At 50.8% G+C, this 15,761-nt stretch overlaps 1 protein-coding gene and 1 long non-coding RNA gene across 4 annotated transcripts in view; one reads left to right on the forward strand and one right to left on the reverse strand.

The window, feature by feature from the left end:
• Bcl9l (BCL9 like) overlaps positions 1-2,485 on the reverse strand; it is a 29,560-nt gene extending 27,075 nt beyond the window's left edge. For all 3 annotated transcript variants that reach the window (XM_026396320.2, XM_026396319.2, XM_026396318.2), the window contains exon 1: positions 1,955-2,485. The gene's annotated coding sequence lies outside the window, so the exon portion shown is untranslated. The remainder of the gene's footprint in view (positions 1-1,954) is intronic.
• Positions 2,486-5,643: 3,158 nt separating this feature from the next.
• On the forward strand, positions 5,644-9,873 carry LOC113188178 (uncharacterized). Its single transcript, XR_003301510.2, has 3 exons — positions 5,644-5,757; positions 7,048-7,221; positions 8,329-9,873. It is a non-coding gene; the product is annotated as an uncharacterized LOC113188178 (long non-coding RNA).
• Positions 9,874-15,761: the final 5,888 nt, after the last annotated feature.

The following is a 15,761-nucleotide window of genomic DNA, read 5'->3' on the forward strand; positions in this document are numbered from 1 at the left end:
CCAGCTAGGCCTCTGCCCAGAAGGCTACTGCCCTGCCTGGTCATGGAAGTTGAGCCACTGGCCTAGGGCTCCTGCCTAATTCAGGTACCAGGTGGCAGGAACTAGCTAAGCAGAGTCATGGGTGCCCAATGCACTTTCAGCAAGCAAAATCACTGGTTTCCAAATTAGCACTGATGTGCTGAACCCCAGATTTCTGTGGCTGGACCACCAATCCTTCTTTAGGACCCTGCATATCTGCCCACTCCCAGATTTTCCACTCTAGTAATTATAGACTTGTTCTGAGCTTTCCTATGGACCTCTAGAACCCATTTCCAGCTATAGAGCCCCTGCTACCTGGGGCACAAGAGTCACTCTGGACCCAAGATTATAGGTCTGCTGCCCTTCACCAGCACTTCTCCCAACATGAACCCTCATCCCAATTGGGGTAACTGAGAACCCCCTAGAAGGAAGTGGCCAAAAAGCTGGGCTTTCAGGTCTGGTCCTCCTAGGCCAAGGAGACAGATCCCTTGGGGAAGGCAATGTCTTCCTTCCTAGTACCAGATCCCTGCCTCCCACTTTGCCCCTCACCTTCCTCTTCCAGGCTCACTCAGTCCTAAGGCATCTATCAGCCAGGCCTCAGAACAGACACCAGGAAGACTGGGACTCAGCATGCTCTTCCCCTGGGGCCATGAAATCATGGTCCTGACCCAGAGAAGGCAGCCTAGCCTGTGCTGGGGGGTAGCAGAGGAATCCCTGCCCTGAGGAAGTGGCTGCTCCTTGGAGAGTCAAGGAGATGGAAAGAAGAAGGAGAATGGAAGCCCTCACCACCCCAACCCCAGACCCAGGTATCTTTGAAAGAGCTGCTCAGAGACATTAGTGGGATTTTGGCAGATACAATGCAGACAGCCTTCCCAGGTAAATCAGTGTGCCAGGGTTAGGAGGGAAGGAGGGGAAAAGATCAAGGGGGCTGCAGAGACCCTTTCCCAGGACTCAGGCACAAGTCCAGCTCACCTCTGTCAGAAGAACACCTTTCCTCCTGCAGCAGAGGCCCCCCAGACAGGGACACAGACACACACCCCAAGCAGCAGACAGGAGGAGGAGGGAGGGAGGGGGTGTCAGAAAAACCCGGAAGGAAGGAAGCTGGACAGACAGACAGAAGCTGATCCTGGCTTCACTGCTCCAGGGAGACACCCTCCAGACTCCCAGACTTTAAGGGACATTCCCCTTCTCAGCCCCCAAGAGGGAGAAGGGGAGACCCGACTTCCCTGTTGCCTGAAACCAAATTCCAGCAGCCCTGAGGTAGTACTACCCGTTTGGAAAAAGGCCTAAGTCTCACTTTTCTTCCTCACATTCTTCCCAAAGGCTTGTTTGGACCAAGGCAGGGGCCACCTCCCCTTAGCAGTACAGGGACACCTCCAAGGAACTGTGACTGCCCCACCCCCAGCCAAGCCCACAGCACTCAGAATCCTTGGCAGAGAAGGCTCCCCCAGTCTCTGGGCTCCTACTGCTCAAAGGCAGTGCCTGGGGGCAGAGGGTGACCCCAGCTCTCTCCAGCCCCAACCCATCTCCTTCTGGAAACTCCCATCAGCCAAGGAAGGAGTGCTGGGGTGCTGGGACCCAGGGGGTTGTTGAGCCTGGGAGGGGGACTACATCTCCCAGAAGCCCCCAGGGCAGGGTTCGCTGCTCCAGCTGGCCCAAGGCCGGCCTTGTTCTCTATGCTAGGGTGGCAGGGTCCCCAGGCTGCCCCTAAGCCCTTCTCCCTATGCTTTGGGGCTGCCAACCTAATTGGGGGCCTACGAGTAGCTTCCACTGACCCTGGGGGCGTCCCCCTCCCCTTGAACAGTCTGGGGGTGCGTGCCAGAAGGCAAGAAACAATCAGACTGTGTTTCCCCTCCCCGATTCAAACTGGATCTCCCTCCTCACGCTGCTGCTGGCCTGCCATGACTTTCGCCCTAGCCCCCAGCCCACCCCTCACCTCGCGCGGGTCGGGGGTCCTCACGCCAGGCCGGAGCTGGAAGCCATGACCAGGTGAGGGTCGGAGGGTGGATTGGGGTCCTCCTGCTTGCCACTTGGACGTGCGGAGAGGGCGGGCAGGCGGTAATCTTTTGATCCTGGATGCCTTGATCTCAGTACCAGCCCGGCCCGGGAGAGGGTATCCGGGGATCGCTGGGAGCCTGGGTTCCTGCCTCCCGACGGCGGAGCATGGTCGTGGGCGCCGGGCAGCGGCGGGAGAGGGTGCACACCCGCTCCGGCCGGGGCTCGGGGCTGGGGTCTCGGCCCCGAACCTCACGGCTCGGAGTCCTGCTCCAGCTCCTCCTCCCTTCCTTCCTTCCTTCCGTCCTTCCTTCCTTCCTTCTCCTCCTCCTTTCACTTTCCCCGAGGCCCGCGGGGACGGCGGGCGCGGGGCGGGGAGGGGGCTGTCTAGGCGCTTATTGTTGGTCGGACGCCGAGGGTCCGGGTCGCAGCCCCCGGGCGGCGCGGCGCCGGGGGACCCAGGCGTGCGGGCGTCCGGCCGGCTGGCTCCGGGCGGCGGCGGTGGTGCAGCGGCCCCGGGTCCGGGGCATGTCCGGCCACTGGCTCTGCCGCGCGCCGCCGCCTCCCCGGGCTCCCTTGCACTGCCGGAGCCTCGCTCGCCCCTCCACTCGGCTCCTCTCCCCAGCCTGAATAAGCATCGGGGCTCTCTGGCTGCCTCCTTCTGCCTTCATACCAGAGCCCGGAGAGGCCCCTGTCAAAATAAGAGCTCCCCCATCTCGCTCGTCTCCTCGCCCAACCCGGCTCCCCCAGCCTCCCAGTGGTCTGACTCGGTAAGGCGCCCAGCCGGCTAGCGCGAGGCAGGTTGGCCCGGGGGAGGGGAGGGGGGCTTCTGTCTTTCTTTCCTACCCATTCCTGAGGACTGGGGAGGAGACGCACCAACAGCATCCCAGGCTAGCGAGAGGTCCCACAAACCTACCCTACTATATGTGCGGACTGGATGGAGTTGCCTGGGCGCGCGCACACACACACACACACACACACACACACACACACACACACACCGCACAGGCTTCCCTCTTCAATGTACCCACCCACATCCATTTTGCACTGAACATCTCTTTTATTCATCTCTCTCTCTCTCTCTCTCTCTCTCTCTCTCTCTCTCTCTCTCTCTCTCTCTCTCCTAGTACACCATGAGGACATAGACTGAATTTTCATCTCAAGTCTCAGCAGGGGTGTAAAGTGGATGGTAAGAAAATGTTTGTGGAAGTGAAACCTTTGTCTTCTCAAAAGAAATTTCTCCTAACCTTAAAAGGCTTTCTTCCCCCCACCTACCTCTCTACCTATCTCTCTCTCTTTCTCTTTCTCTCTCTCTCCACCTATAGAATAGTAGATACATTGAAAAAGAAATTATAAGGCAGTTTTTAAAAGCATATCACATGTTATTTCAGTGTTCATCATGAACTTGCAAGAAAGATATTTTGGCCCCATTACACAGATGAGGAAACTGAGACTTGCATTATATAAGGATTTACTCAGGATTACACAACTAGACCATGGTAAGCCCAGGACTAGAAGTTGGATTTCTTTATCCCTGGATACCTTCCCCACCCACCCAGAATTAATACCAACAATTGATAAGCATTGACTATTTCAGAAGGAAATGAAACTAACAAGTCTATTTGCTCCTTTCTGTTCCCATTGTCCTCTCTCTCCAGAAAGCTCTAGCTCCAGTGACCTCCCTCTCTTCTGACCACCTATTATTTGTGCACCACCCATCTAAATGCTTACTTGTATTTTCCTTGTTTCTCCTGTGTGTATGTCTGGTTGGTGCCAAAAGATTCTTTTTTTTTTTTTAAAGAGAGAGGAGAGAGAGAGAGAATTTTTAATATTTTAATATTTATTTATTTTAATATTTATTTTTTAGTTCTCGGCGGACACAACATCTTTGTTGGTATGTGGTGCTGAGGATCGAACCTGGGCCGCACGCATGCCTGGCGAGCGCGCTACCGCTTGAGCCACATCCCCAGCCCGCCAAAAGATTCTTAAGGGCTCAGACTATGCCTTCTATCCTCTGTGTTCACCCAAGGTTGGCTCAAGTCCTGGCTAGGTTCATAGTGGAACTTCAGTAAATCTTGACTTGATGGATTGATGGTTCCAGAAACTAGGTACTGAGCAAGGTCTGGGGAGGCTCAAATGTGTGTGTAGTAGGGGGATGAAGATACCCTGACAAACAGATGATAACATAACCTTTCCTGTGTGCCTAACACAATCACAGTTTACAAAGCACTTTCATGAACATTATCTCACTATCATGCTTTAATCCAATCAACAAAACTTTCCCAAGTGCCTACTAAGAATTGTGCTAGGTTAGGGGTTGAAACGTCATAATTCTGAGTTAAGTCTTATCTTCATTTGGGGCTGGGGATGTGGCTCAAGCGGTAGCGCGCTCGCCTGGCATGTGTGCGGCCCGGGTTCGATCCTCAGCACCACATACCAACAAAGATGTTGTGTCCGCCGAGAACTAAAATAAATAAATAAATAAATATTAAAAAAAAAGTCTTATCTTCATTTAAAGGCGATGAAACTGAAGCCCAGAGTGACTATCCCAGCACCTAGGATAGTACCTGGCTCTGGGAATTAGGGTTTAATTTCTTTTCTTTTCTCCAGGATCCCCAGGGGATAGACTGGATCTCAAAGCAGAGGGCCGGTCCTAAAACATAATAGTTTTTAGGAGGGTCCACTCCATTTACTTGGGTCAGTATCACGTATATGACAAGCCACATGGGCCTTTTCGGATCCTTTTGGCACAAGTTCAATTCATAGTAGGTCCAGAAAACAATGTTTGTAGGGATGATGGTGGACTTGTTGCAAGGGGTCTCAAATGTGGTACACAGTCAAGTTCAAGAGTGTTCGGTATGTTCTGTGGAGCAGCCATGTGGAGCGGAGCGCTCCCCAGGGTGGGGCTGTGACTCATTCCCCCAGCGTAGGTTCCAGGTCGAGATGCCGAGCAGAGCTCTGGGCAGCCACGAGTTCTGGGTGGAACCCTGGAGCGAAAAAAAGAGGCGAGCGGCCCATTGGTGGAATCGAGCAGCTCCCTCTACTGGAGAACTCGGGGAACCACTGTGTTTCCGTATATCTGTGTGTCACTGTGTCACGAGGGATGTCACAGGTGTGTCAGCGAGAGTCGGTGTGGGCATTTGTGGGTGGACGTGCCGGCATGGGTAAGGGTGTGTGAGGGTGCCTGTTCGTGGCTCACTGTGGCTGTGCCAGCGCCATTAGGGGCCTTTTCTGGAAACACAGTGTGTACCCACAACCACATCTTGTGTTATAATTTATTTACTTTGGGGATGGGAGTAGGGGAGGCCCTAGCGATGCTTATTATCTGAAATTACGTATCTTCCTGTTACTGGAATTACTGGGAAGAACCGATCTTCCAGCTGACATTCCTCATCTGATCGTTTAGTAGCTTGAGAAGGTGGGAGCGGGTCGGGCCAGGGGAGCATTTCCTGGGAAGCTACTCCACGCGCTGAAGCAACCGTGGACCCAAGAAAGGGTTAACCCGGAGCCCCACAATGACTTCAATCATTGGTTCAGCGTACTGTCAGTCAGCGTTATGAGGGCGGGGTTTTCGAGGCAGCAGTCGGATTGCCTGACGCCCCTCAGTTGCCCCTCGACCCCCCACATCATTTCACCCCCATCTCGGTGGAGACACCTTCCTGGGCCCTGGAGGAAGAGCAGATCCGGGCATCCTGGCTTCCCTACTCTCTCCAGCTGCCTGGCTTCCTGGCTTCCTGATAGATGGTGATTATTATATAATAGACTTGCTGGACAGAACCGTGCCAGCGCTCGGAACACTTTGCCCCCTCCTCGAAACCTGCTGTAGGACCTGGCACCTGCAGCCCAGAGCCTGCTGCCCAGCTCTGCCGGCGTCCCAAGCACCTTCTCCATCCCGGGGCGGGATCCCAGAGCCACCTTCTCTGGTGGCCTGGGGCCGTGTTCTAGGATGGGGCGGGCGCCAGGCTGGGGAGTCGCGCCGGCGTCCCTTAGGTCTCAGGGTCGGCTTGTGGAGTGTGGCTTTACCAGCGCCTAAGATTATGGGATCCACTAGATCCCCTCCAACCTGAACTTGGAACTTGGGAGCCAACAGAGGTGGGGCTAGGGGGCGCAGGGGCCAAGGTTGGAAAGGGAAAGGAGTTTGGAAAAGGTGCAGGGGCAGGAAACGGGAGGCTGAGAGAGGGGGCCGACGGGGGCAGCGGGGGAGGGACTCTTATCCTGACAGAGCTCCCGCCTTCCCCGACTGGAGGGTTTGGAAAAACTGAGCAGGCAGCCAAGGCTTGGCTGGAAATCCTGCAGCCCACCCTCCTGGGGACACAAAGCTGTAGGGCGGGGGCAGGGCGAGGGAAGAGAGCACGACCCCGGGTGGGCAGGGCCTCTTTTGGGGCTGGGGGCCCAGGGGCCAGGTCCCTGGGGAGGGGGTTCCTGGCGCTGTCTCCCTGCAGTCTGCTTCCCCCTTCTCCCGCTCTCCCCCCTCCTCCCCCTCCCCCTCTCAGGCTCCAGTCTTGCAGATTGCGGGCAGACTTAACTCCTTGCACTCCAGCTCGGTGGAGTCTGCGATGGTGACGCTGCGAAGGAAGGAAGGAGGGAGGGAGGGACTCCAGACCCCACTCCCACCCATAATTTAACACCTTGTGGCCCGGAACGCCATCCCGGAACTTGTGCTGGTCAGACCCTGACCGGCTGCCTGGTACAGGAGGAGCCACACGCAAAGCCGCGCACCTGGAATTGTGAAATCCAGTCCACTTTTTGCCCAATCTTAACCGTCTACCCTCTCCGCTCCCATCTTCTGTGTCGGTCCTCCACTCTCTGGCCACCCTCCCCGCCTTCACCCACTAGTTGGGGCCGGGGGCCCCTGGCGGATAGAAGGCTGCTGGGAGCCCGGAAGTCTGGGTTTGGAAGCTACCTGAGCTTTCTCCTCTATATCCCTCCTCTAAGGCCCCCTCTCAGGTGACCACAGTCCTTGCCTCTTTCACTGACAGGCTCTTGCACCCATTTGAGGGGCTAGCTACCCAACTGAACGTTTACCTTCCCCAGGTCCAGCTAGCACAAGGAACTGAGTTCCTGGAAAATCTGACTTCACCTCTACCTAGACCCCCTCCTCTGTCAGATTTGTCCCCCAAGTTCTGCTACGAATGATTCTGCCCGAGAGGTACTGCAGACTAGGCAGGAAGGAGTTAACGAAGCTACCGGGCTCAAAGTGACAGCCAGGTGAGGCACCGCCCTTCTTGGCCTCAGGTGCGAGTGGGTGGGGAAGACGGGGGACGCTGACCTTAAGGGCTGCTTTCCTTTTGCCCCCTGGTGGCTAGATCAGGCTTAGCAACCTTTGGCAAAAGTCTGTTCACGTGGAGGTTCGCGGAAGGACGACTTTGTGAACTAAAGCTAAAAGAAGCTAAAAGTCCTCCTCTTCCAAGGGAGAGAGATCCTTCTAGGGGGTGCGGAGAGGGAGCTCCCACTATCCCTGCCTATCGTGCTGTCCCCACTCAGAAGACTGCCAGGCGCTTCCATATCCTTATCCTAGGAACTCTACTTACAGGACCCAAGTATTAGAGACACCTGAAGGAGGGCATGGAATAAAGCAGAAGACACCAAGTCCTGACCTCTCCGGATCTCCATATAATAGAGGGGGTTAGAGGAGGAAGCTGCCCTCCCCCCCCACACACACACACCTTTCCTTTTTTGCCCCAGGCCTTTTCAGAGCTCCTACTCCCTTTAAATCCCAGCATCAGATACAACCCTCAGGCCAGGTCCAAAGCTCCTACCAGCTCCTACCTTGTTCCTTAAGCTTCCCTCCCCTCAAGTGAAGCCATCTTCTGGATCTTGCCCCATAAAAAGACTCTCCTTGCTGGAGCCTAGGAGCTCACAGCCACTTCCTCTTATTCCCAGCATGGCTGCATCTCTTCCCATCTAAAAGCCCTCTCAGGTTAGCAAAGCCAAGGATTTGAAGGGTTCCCTTTCTCCTCCCACCCCCATCTTCAATTGCCTCACTTCTCATTTTCTTTTTTTTTTTTTTGGTACCCGGGATTGAACTCGGGCACTTGGCCACTGAACCACATCCCCAGCCCTATTTTGTATTTTATTTAGAGACAGGGTCTCACTGAGTTGCTTATACCTCACTTATCCTGACACTGGCTTTGAACTTCCAATCCTCCTGCCTCAGCCTCCCAAGATGCTGGGATTACAGGCGCACCTGGCTTCTCTTCTCATTTTCTACTGTCTTCTAAGATTTACGGTACCTGCATAGGCAGTTCACCCAATAGGAGACAATTCTGTCATTTTGTACATTGTGATATCTAACTTATTTGCCTTTTCTTCCAGGAACTCCTTTCTGATGGTGGACTCTGCCTACTTATTCATTCAACAAATACCTATTGAGATCTACTATGTGCCAGGCACTGGACTAGAACTAGACATATGTTAGTGACAAAACAGATAAGGTCCTTACTCTTACACAGCTGACAGCCTAGCTGGGGACAGACAGGTAAACAGAGGATTTCAATTCAGTGTAATTAGGGGTTAGGGAGCACTTAGGAAAGACCTTACCCGTGTTTTGGGTAACTGCAGTGTGGATCACCATCTGAACTGAGACTTCATACAAGCCTCAGGTGTGGTTCAATCCAGGCAGACAGTGCATATCTCACTGGGGTTCCAAAGATAGACAGGATTGCAGCAAGAGGTCTAGACCAGATGTCATAAGAGATCACTAAGGCTTAATTTCCATAAAATCCCTTGCTAATAAATTCTCCAAGTCCCCAAAGAAAGAAGATGGGCCTGAGAGTCCAGAGTATGTGACATCAGCCTAGTCAGTCCCACTCTCTGGGCCTTACTTCATTCTTCTTGTTCTTTTTTAACCTACCTCTCAGGCAAGATCTTGGTTTTCTTCAAATATTAAAAAGAAAGAAAGATGGGTTGAATTTAGCTCCAAGATCTTTATTCTGAAGACCACAATTAGATAGCAGGCTTGTTGAGAGGGATAAACACTTAGCTTTAACCAGCATGGGGAGGGGGCAGAGTTCTTAAACCCAGAAGCAGGTGCTTGCCTAGTGTGTGCAGGGTCCTGGGTTTGATCCCCAGCACCACAAAATAAATAAGCATAAAGCTAGGAGAAGTTATCAGAGGCAGGATCCTCAAAAGAAGTCGAAACCAGTCAACCCTACTCCTTGCCTGCTGCCCACTGGTCTGGCAGTTCTAAGTCCTGGGAACATAATTCTTGCCATTTAATTCTTGTGTTAAAGGCAAGAGCCTTTCTGAGATACTTCTGGGAGCAGAGTGCTTTGGGGGGCAGTGCTTACATTACTTTTATATGTAGCACTACAGAACTGATATTTTTAAGAGGTGAAAGGCTTCCACACTGGTGAAAGGACTTGCCTGAGATCACGTGGTGGATGAGTGATAGCTGGAAGTCTAATTCCACATCCAGACTCTTTCCACGACACCACCATAGCACTTGTTTCCAACTTTCCATTGGACTTCTTCCTGTGTCTGGCTCATTTCCCTGTGCGGCCATAAGATCTGGGAAGGCAGGCTTGGCCTCCTTATCTGGACCCCCCAGAGCCTGGACGTGGTGCTCAGAACTGCTAGTCTCCCAGGTACCCCCTTTTTTCTCCAAGCCTAACCCTATTGACACGCATATAGACCCCTGGGTCATTTTTTAAAAGCTTCCCTGGATTATGGACAAAGCCCTGGCCAGGCATAGTCAAAGTACCAGTCAGACCTAAAACCTGGTCTGTGACTTGAAGTAAACTGATTAACACTGATTAACTTCCCTAGCCTTCAAGTTCTGTTGAGACCCATAACCTAACTCCTAGGCCTTTTGTAACTTGAAATCCAAGCTTGGGAAGTGTTTTTAAAAAACATAGCTCAGAGGGGCTGCGGATGTGGCTCAAGCGGTAGCACGCTCGCCTGGCATGTGTGCGGCTGGGGTTCAATCCTTAGCACCACATAAAAACAAACATGTTGTGTCTGCCAAAAACTAAAAAATAAATATTAAAAAAATTATCTCTCTAAAAAAAAAGATATATATATATATATATATAGAGAGAGAGAGAGAGAGAGAGAGAGAGAGTGAGTGTCTTTTTTCAGGATCCCACAGCCTCAGGACCATGTGTGTGCTATCTGCAGGGACTGGGGTGCTATGAACTAGGGCACTTACACCATGGTACTATGCTTAGTCCTATGAAAGTTACAGGATGTGTGAGCTGAATCTATTCTGGACCCCTACAACCCAAACACTGATCATAATTGTAAAACTGAATTCTAGGTTTTACTTGTATCTTTGGAAGGCTGTCCAGTTCATAACCTACAACCACATGTGTTCAAACTCCCTTTCTTTTGCTGCTTTGCTACACCTTGCAACAGTCACGGTCACTCTGAAAACTCCAAATCAGCCCCTCGGTCCTTGGTAGTCAACAGAGCTTTTGTCTTCCTCTGTCCACTGTCATCTCCCACTTGCACACTGCATGGATTAGTGGAGACACTCCGCTTTCATTATTTTCTTCTTTTCTTCCCCCCTCTCACCTACTGTCCTGTCTCCTAGTTCTGTATTACAAAAGCCCTGGGAGGAGCAGGCCAAGACAAGATTTCCAGCAACAGGTGAGGGATAAAATTATCTTGGGGGTGAGAGGAGGCGGGGCAGAGGAAGGCTGGGGGCAGTCAATTTTTTAGTTTTTTGTTTTGTTTTGTTTTGGTTTGTTTTGTAGTACTGGGGATCAAACCAGGGTCTCACACCTGCTAAGCATGTGCTCTACCACTGAGCTACATCCCCAAACCTTTTTATTTTATTTCATTCAGTGTCTTACTAAGTAGCTCAGGCCAACTTTGAACTTGTGATGGTCTTGCCTCAACCTCTCAAATAGTTGGAATTACAGATTTGCACTACTGTATCCAACTAATGATTAGGAAGTTTTATCCTGTCACAGATAACATAGGTATCTACCCTCTAGGGGCAAATGAGATGGGGATAATGAAAGAACAATAAAGAATGCTAAATAATGAAAAGGTGTGGAGGTTATGCAGTCAGTTCAGGTTGCAAGCTCGGGGAGATGGAGAATGAGGAAACTGACCTGAGTCTGGAAGGAGAGGCCAGGTGGGTACCAGGGAGCACAGAGGACCGGGTAAAGGGCACAAGAAGAGCACAAGCAGGAGCAATCCTGTTCTTGGACCTCAAAAACCAACTACCTAGGAGCTGGGGTTGTGGCTCAGCGGTAGAGCGCTTGCCTAGCATGTGTGAGGCCCTGGTTTCGATCCTCAGCACTACATAAAAATAAATAAAATAAAGGTATTGTGTCCAACTACAATTGAAAAATAAATATTTTTTTAAAAATTGTTTAAAAAAAAAAAAAACTACCAAGTTCAAATTCTTTCTGGTGTGGAACTCCCTGCCAACATTTCTGGCAAGCAGTGTCCCAGAATCATCTCGAACATCCCCAGGAATGGAGAGCTTATTGCCTCCCAAGACAGCCCATTTCATTTATGAGCATCTGCTTTTCCTTCCTCTGAGCTGAACTCTGTCTCCCAGTGGTCTCCACTGAACTGAACTTCACTTTGAGCTGAACTTCACTTTGAGCTGAACTTCACTTTGAGTTCCTGGTGGTCCATGTATTATATCATGGGGGTCACACAATGTAAGTCTAATTCTTCACATATTTGAGCTTCAGTGACCCTGACTCTTATCTTCTTTAGCTCAAACATTTCCAGTTCACTAAACAGTGACTTCATGATAACATCTGACCAACACAGAGTAAAGCAGGAGTGTCTGTCCTGTCCTTTATTCCAAATGCCATATTTCCAGCAAAATATTTCTTTTTTTTTTTTTAAAGAGAGAAAGAAGAGAATTTTTAACTTTTATTTGTTAGTTTTCGGCAGACACAACATCTTTCTTTGTATGTGGTGCTGAGGATCGAACCCGGGCCGCACGCATGCCAGGTGAACGCGCTACCGCTTGAGCCACATCCCCAGCCCCAGCAAAATATTTCTTACTGAAACCCTGATTCTTTTTCACTGAAACTACCTCTAGGTCATGCCTGGCCCATTATGTGCTACTAAGGTCTTACGTTTTTGTTTTGTTTTGTTTTGTTTGTTTGTTGGTACCAGGGATTGAACTCAAGGGCACTCAACCACTGAACCACATCCCCAGCCCTATTTTGTATTTTATTTAGAGACAGGGTCTCACTGAGTTGCTTAGCACCTCGATAAGTTGCCAAGACTGGCTTTGAACTTGTGATCCTCCTGCCTCAACCTCCCGAGCCACTGGGATTACAGGCTTGCAACACTGTGCCAGCTCTTACTAGCATTTCTGAACATTTCATCTTATTTGGTTTACCTACCATTCTATGCTTGGAGCCAATTTATGGATCTTTATCCTGTCTTTCAATGTCTACTATCCTTCCAGGCTTGTTATCTGTGAATTGTGATTCTTCACTTAAGGTGTTGATCAAAATAATTAACAGGACAGAGATGAAAACAATCCCTAAAGTGCACAGATGTTTTTCATTGATACCAATTCATGTCACATTGAGAAGTAGCAAGATTGACTCAGGAGACTGAGGCAGGAGGATCATATTTGAGGTCAATCTGGGCAACTTTGCAAGACCTGTCCCAAAATAAAATAAAAATAAAAAGAGCTGGGAATGTAGTTAGGTGGTAGAGTGCCCTGGCTTGAAGAAAGAAAGAAAGAAAGGGGTGGGAGGGAGGGAGGGGAAGAAAGAAAGAGAGAAAGAAAGGAAGAAAAGCAAGATATATGTATACATACGTAGGAGACATATTTGTATGGGATGGAGTCAGATCAGATAAGCCTTGAAAGCTTAATGGAAAAATAAGGAAATAGGCTCAGAAGTGTTTGAGTAGAAGAGTAATATGGGTAAAAAACACTACCTTGGGAACTCTACAAATCTGGATTTGAGTTCTGGCTCTGGCTTACTAACTGAAGAGCATCGAAGAAATCAATCACTCCAAGCACTGATTTCTTCTTCATTAAAATGGGATAATATCTCATTTATAAAGTATTATGAAGATCGGGATTCCACATATGAAGAGCGTAGAACATAGAACAAGGTAAGGTGCTCAATACAGGAAGAAGAAAACTAAGGAGGGGTGAGGAGAAGGAGAAGAAAGCTGTGCTTAAGACAGGGCTGATTTCTGAGTAGGGATTACAGTAGGCGAAAGAGAAGCATCCACCTCAGGGACAGCAGTGAGGGCCTAGGATGGCTTGCTGGGTGTTTGGTGTAGGGTGATATACTTGAAATGGCAAAGGAACAGAGGCAGATATGAATGGCATTTCACAAGGAGAATTGATACACTCTGGACTACGGAGAATGACAGAGAGGGGTACCTATACCCTGGCACGCTGACACCATGCTGCTTCCTGTGAAAGTTACAGGACATGAAGCGAAATATCAACAGGAAGCACCAAGATTTTTACATTGAGTAGTGACAGGGGAGTACAAAGAGGGATGATGGTTTGGGGAAGACAGTTCATGTTTAGGGTTATTGAATTAGACATGATAGTAGGATATTCTAATAGGTGTGACTGGTGAGGAGGTGGAGAGATTTGATTGGAACTTGGGAGGGAGAGAAGTTGGCCACAGTCGGGTTTTCAGGAAGCACCCCTTGTCAGTGGTAATTGTAGGCGTTGGCTGAGGTCTCTGACAATGATTTGGGAAGCAAACCAAGGGCAGTGCCTCACAGGTCACCCCAGGGCCATCATGATTCTGACAGGGCTGAAGAAGAAACTGCCCAATACTGCTGTCCCTCCCCACTGTTCCCAGCCCCTGGCCAGAGATGAACAGGCCACCCACCAACTGCATCACTGCAGACAGACCCACACCCCACTTAACTCTGCCCCTCCAGGGCTCTCCCTTCTCTGCCCTGATAGCAGGAGGGACACAGGTTCTTGTCTAACCCCCACTGGTTGCTACAGTTGTGGAGTTGAGAAGGAAGAGACAGGAGGGAGGCTACAGAAAGAGGTCTGGACAGAGGATGCAGGGTGTCCTTAAGGAGCAAAGGAGAATCGGAGAAGCTGAGCGATAAGGACACAGGTGAGCACCCTGAGTCCACGGAAAAGCAGACCCCCAGACGAAGAAGAAAGAGAGACTGAAGGAGGGGGCAGAAAAAAAGATTTGCCGACAAGCTGATGAAGTGCAACTGAGAAAACTGTTGCCATGGTGACAGGTCCAGAGGAGGGAATAGGAATATAAATCGGATTATGAGTTGGGGGAGTCCGTGGGGGGCGGGTGTTGAAGGCCCAGAGGCACTCTGCCACATCGGGCTCCCCACCAAACTTCCTTCCACCTGTGAGGAACACCTTTCCCGAGGGTCTCTCCCCCTCCCCAGCCAGGCAAGGAACACAAGAGCAGCAGCACAGGAGGGGCCCAGGGCTCAGGCACAGCTCAGCCCTTCTCCCTGGAGTGAAATAGAATAGACCTGTGTCCCTATCCCCCAAGGTGGCCCTTCCTCTTGGAGGCTTCTCTCCAAGGGCCCTGGTTTATTTGATCCTACCTCTTCTTCAGAGGCTCAAAGAGCAAGAGAGAGGAATTTGTTTTAAGCTCCTACTATGTGCCCAACTGTCCTGGGCACTTGCTGCCTCCTTTAATTCGTCCTTGCCACCACCTCCATTTAAAGACAGGAAACTGAGATCAAGGTCATTAGCTGGAAGTAGCAGACGACAGGAGGTATAGCCCTGGCCCATCTGTTCCAGAGACATTTGCTCTCCTAGCCCACTGCCTACCTCAGGAGCCTGCTTCCCCTCTCCCTGGTTTTTCCTGCACCCTTACAGGTCATAGGAGCTGCTCAAAGAATGGATTAATGCAAGGTCTGCCTCTATTCTTAGAGATACAGAGAAGTGGGGAGACATGAGGCAAATATGTCACAGCCAGCCAGGCTCAGACTCTGGGAGGCACAGGGGAGCTCTGAGCTCCAGGCTTGGGGAACAGGCTGGGCTGGGGTTGAGAGGCCCTGTGGTGGGTAGTGGGAAGCTCAGAGGCCAGGCCGTTTCCGGCAGCTGAGGAGAAACTCTGAACACAGCTATGTGGGGAGCTGGGGAAGTGGCAGCCCTGTGTAGCTAGCCAGTGAGAGTGACTGGGGTTGGTATTTGCCTGCAGGTCCCTGCAAGTAGAAGTGGCAGGAGGAGGAGGGAGGAAAGAGGAGGCAGCGCCTTCCCTCCCTCCCCCTCCTTGGGCTTCTGAACAAATAACAGTTTTGCAAAGGGCACCATATCTGATGTGCATATCAAACAGGGCCTGGGAAGGTGGAAGAAGGCCATGTTTAGGGCTGTGGCCTGGAGAGGCATGACAAGACCACCTACCCACCTCAGGAGAAGGAATTGGGGCCAGATTTAAAAGCTCTCCTGGCCCCTACCCATCATGTCTTGCTCTTTTTCCTGGTAGCTCTCATGAAACATCTCCCTGTTCACTCTGGGGACTGGTTTGGGTCACACTCTAACCTGGAAGACCCTGTTTGGATTGGAGAGTTGGAAATGCTGGACTCTAAAAGGGGTTAAAGGTCACAGTTCAGGGCTGGGGTTGTGGCTCAGTGGTAGAGCACTTGCCTAGGGTGTGTGAGGCACTGGGTTTGATTCCCGGCATCGCATATAAATAAAAACAAATAAAGGTATTGTGTCCATCTACAACTAAAAAAAAAAAAAAAAAAAAGTCACAGTTCTCTTGGGTCCTTTAGCCACTAGGTTGGAGACCCCAGGTCTCTGTCCTCATACCCCTTCTGGGAAGGAGCTCCAGGATCAGCTCACTTCTGCTGCA

The sequence above is a fragment of the Urocitellus parryii genome, chromosome 4 (assembly GCF_045843805.1).
Source record: "Urocitellus parryii isolate mUroPar1 chromosome 4, mUroPar1.hap1, whole genome shotgun sequence".
Classification (NCBI taxonomy): Eukaryota; Metazoa; Chordata; class Mammalia; order Rodentia; family Sciuridae; genus Urocitellus; species Urocitellus parryii.